Source organism: Strix uralensis, unplaced genomic scaffold, assembly GCF_047716275.1.
Source record: "Strix uralensis isolate ZFMK-TIS-50842 unplaced genomic scaffold, bStrUra1 scaffold_386, whole genome shotgun sequence".
Taxonomy (NCBI): domain Eukaryota; kingdom Metazoa; phylum Chordata; class Aves; order Strigiformes; family Strigidae; genus Strix; species Strix uralensis.
The window spans coordinates 25,469-29,401 of NW_027436980.1; the positions used below are offsets into that span (position 1 = coordinate 25,469).

General features: G+C 58.8%; 1 long non-coding RNA gene across 2 annotated transcripts; it reads left to right on the forward strand.

Moving 5' to 3' along the window:
* Positions 1 to 242: 242 nt before the first annotated feature.
* LOC141938889 (uncharacterized) lies at positions 243 to 2,702 on the forward strand. 2 transcript variants are annotated; one of them, XR_012627431.1, is made up of 3 exons: positions 243 to 1,417; positions 1,593 to 1,647; positions 1,754 to 2,702. It is a non-coding gene; the product is annotated as an uncharacterized LOC141938889 (long non-coding RNA). The 2 variants fall into 2 exon arrangements; XR_012627432.1 differs by having other exon boundaries at positions 1,757 to 2,702.
* The last annotated feature ends 1,231 nt before the right edge of the window (positions 2,703 to 3,933 follow it).

Here is a 3,933-nt window from a genome sequence, read left to right on the forward strand (position 1 = left end):
TGCCTGCGAGCCGGGCCCAGGTCCGGCCCGGGCAGGCCTGGCAGTGCTTTGAGCTGGGCCAGCACCCTGGAAGCAGGGCTGGGGCCTCTGCTCCATCCTCCGGGTGGGGGAGCTGGCGCCTGACCGTGCCCCCCTTCCAAGCAGCAGCTCCTGGAGAAGAAAGACGAGGCATCGTGAGGAGCGACGGGCTGAAGAGAGGAGTGGGGCGAGAGAAGGAAGCTCTGGACAAAGGGGACCTCCCTGTTAGCGGGGCTGCGGTCGCACGAGACCGTTGCCGGCACTTCTGGTGCCCTGGCCGGCGCTGCGCTGGGTGACCTCCCTGTAAGCAGGGCTCGGGTCTCTGGTCTTTTGCCACCTTGCCCCACGGTTTGGCTGCCCGGAGAGAAGGGCGGCCCTGTCAGGAGAGTGAGCGGCGCTGTCTCCGCGCCGAGGGGGAAATGGGGCTCTCCGGACCCCACGCCCGCCCTGTAAGCAGGGGAGGGCTGTTTCCCCGGCCCCGGCGGCTTTCTGGCTGCTGGCGGCCTGGCCAGCGTGACCCCCTGGAGTCGGGGCGTGTCACGGCATTTGTCCCTTGGCCACCCGTGAAGCCCCGTGGCACGTTGAGTCGCTGTGGCCTGCGTGCGTCCTGGGAGGCAGGTCTGGGGCTCTGCTCTCCTGCTCGTGGGAAGGGATGGCTCCCCAGACACTGGCTGCACAGAGCTCGCTCTCTCTTCCGGGAAGTTTTGTTTGTCCCTGTGTGTGTGTGTGTGTGTCTGTGTGTGTGTGCCTGCCTGTGTCTGTGTCTCTGTCTGTGGGTGTGAGTGAGCGAGCGAATGAGCTTCTCGTTTAGGCCCCTGTTGAAATCACTGCAGCGTACTTAGCTTAAACTTCCCGGGAGGGAAAGAAGGGCTCTGTGCAGCAACAGGGGGTCGGTCCCCTCTGAGCCCGCGAGCGGAGGGCGAGTCCCGGCTTGCCCCTCCTTGCCCCTCCTTTCGAAGGAGAGAGCGAAGCCCCGTGGCCGTAGCGCGGCCAGCGTGCGACCCGCCTGTGTTCAGGGCCCGGGTCTCTGCCTGGGTGGCCGCTTGTCCTGGCTGGCGACCTGCCAGCGTGCCCGCCCTGTACTCGGGGCGAGTGCCACGAGCCGTGGAGCCCTCTGTCCCCAGGAGCCGCTCGGCCGCCCTGTAATCAGGGCTGGGCGGGCTGCCTGCGGTGGGCAGCCAGCAGAGGCTGCCTTGTAAGTCCGGGGCTGGCCAGTGACCTGCAGGCCCGGGCACTCTGCAGTGCCGGCAGCGGCTCGAGCCCCCTGTAAGCAGGGGCGCAGCTTCCTTGGCCGCCGCTTTTGTGTGCCCAGCTCCCCTTTGTCCAGAGTTCCCAACTCCGAGACCAGCTCCAGCGCCGGCCGGCACTGCACGCGTGGCAGCCCCGGAGCGTCGATTGGGTGAGAAAAGCCGATCTGTGAGGTTTTTTTTTTGGAGGGGGAGGGGGGAGTGGTGGTGTTAGGTTATACGGGGTTGCGGGTGGGAGGGCGTCTGGGATTCAGGTGGTGCTGTGGCGAGCTCTGTCCGGGGGCCGGCGTCCCTCTCAGACCCGACGGCGTCCTTCTGCCATTGCAGCAGCTGGTGGTGAACAAGGAAGAGACGACCATCGCGTGCAGAAGGACCTGCAAAGGTAAGAGCGAGCGGGGGGATGAGCGGCAGCGGGCTGCCGAAGAAGCGAGAGAAAGCAGTCCTCAAGCATCCCTGCCCCTTTGGGGATGTTTTCTGTGCCTCTCAAGCAGGTACTTGGTTCTTGGCAGTTCTCCAGAGTTGTAGAAACTGCTCCAAATCCACCTGAAGTTGACTCGACTCCCTGAAGTTGTCAGGAAACTCCTTTTTTTAGTTTGGTGTGGCCGCACCAGCTGTGCGGAGAGGGAGGGCTTTGCAGCCACCCGAAGTGTCCTTTGAGGCTGTGTGGCATGCCGGGGGAAGAGCAGTCGGGAGCAGGGATTTGGAGGTGGTTTCCCCTGTTCTGAATGCTTCTCTTTCAGCACCTGCACGGTTCTGATGTAAAAAGTGGAAGTGTTGAAGCCTGAGCAGCAGGCCCTGAGCCGAAGCTGCTAACTCAGTATGTAATCATTAGCGAGATACGTATGGAAGACGTAGCTATCTTGAATGTATATTTATCTTTCTTTGTGTGTGGATAAAACAACAGGGTCATGGAGACCGTTGTCTGTCGCTGTGGCCTGATGCGAGACCTTGCGCCTAATGCAATTAGATAAGCCGAGGAACTCCCTTAGCTTCTCCCCTGAGCCCTGGCCAGGCTCTGGGGGAATCTAATGTGAGATTGAAACCAGATATTTCCGCTCAAATCAAAGGTGCCAGCTATTCTGGCTTGCTGATTTTTGGGTATATAAGGCTGGACCCGCTCACAGCGACTTTGGAAGCCTCACCTACGGGTGGACGCACCGCGTAGGACTTCCCACTTGCCGGGAAAGGCTCTCCAAATCCTCGCTGTAACCGGGGCTGCCCAGCGCCTGCGGGTCTGGATGATGGGAACGGGTGCAAGTGGTGATGGGTCTTTCTTAATCGCTATTCCCTCTCTCTCGGGTAGTAATGATTTGATGCATTACCCTGTATTTTCCTGTTTGTTTGAGTGCACTATTCTGTGTTTTCTTACTGTATGTTTTCTGTATTATTCTGTTACATTATTTAGTTATTTCTAGTAAAAGATGCCTGCGCTTTTCACTCTGGTGTCTGAGTTTAATTGATACCCCTAATCAGCAAAAGAGGGGGAGATCAGGTGGCGGTTTCCAGAGACGAGGTTGGTGGTGGGACGGTGTCGCCGTAGGAGCGATTTTATGTTGGTTTGGCTTTGGGCTGAGCTGTAGCCGGCGGGGCGCTAGTTCCTGGCAAGGGGATGGACGGGCGAGCCTTCGGGCCAGCCAGAGCCGCGGCTGCGCGTGTTCCGCACGGGACTGGTGTGCAGAGCAAAGTGGGGAGGGTTTCTGAGAGCGGACAAGGTCCTGGCCCTCCCTGACTGTCTCGGCCTCCATCCTTCTGCATCTCGAGGCTGAGGAGGCCGTCAGTAACTGCAGTGTTCCCATGTCCTTCCGAGAAGCGCTGCAAACCTGCGCCTTAGGAAAGTCAAAAGAAAGCGTCACCGCCGCGAACTTGTGAGTTTGAGTGCCGCTTCCACAGCGAAGGTGTTCGTTGGAGTGGACTGGGGTCAAATTGCTGCCCAGTTGGGGGCAAAAGCAGGAAAGGTTCCTTTTGAGAAATGCAAGGTGCTGCTACCGGTAAAGGTGTAAACGATCGGCACGACCGCTTCACTTCTTAACCTTCTATTTTAATGCCGTTAAAGTTGAGACAGACCCCGGAACGTGCCTGAGCGAGCTGCCAAGAAGTGCAGCACACCCGTGAGCTCCGTGAAGGAAGTGAAGCAGCAGCAGCAGCTGCCACTCCACAACCATGGAGTGTTTTCCTCCACTCCCTTCCTTTCTCCTGAACTTTCTCTAATAAAACTTGAGCGGTTCAGGAAGGGTTTGCCCTGCCTGTGCCCAAACTTGAGGCAACGGAGCCCCGTTGTGCTCATCTGCAGCTCAGAAGTTGTGTTGGCAGGTGAGTGCTGGCGAGTGGGAGTGGAGGTGGCCGGGGGCAGTATCCCCCCTCGGGGGGCAACTCTCAGAGAATGCCCGGGAACCAACGACAATCACGTGTCAGGCTAACGCTTTCTTTCCCTAAAAGGCTGCAGAGCCTGGCTGGCTTTTTTCCTTCTTTCCCGAAAGCCTTGCAGGTGTGAGTGACGGGCCGCCGCCCGAGCACCTCATGATGTCAAACGCAGTGGAGAAGTAGCTTGCACTTCCACCGGGATCAGTCTTTCTCCAAGAGTTTCTTCAGATCTCGTATGTAGCTAAAAATCCCAGGTGAAGACTCAGTTACCCTTCAGAAATACCAATTGCGATTCGTATTGCGGTAG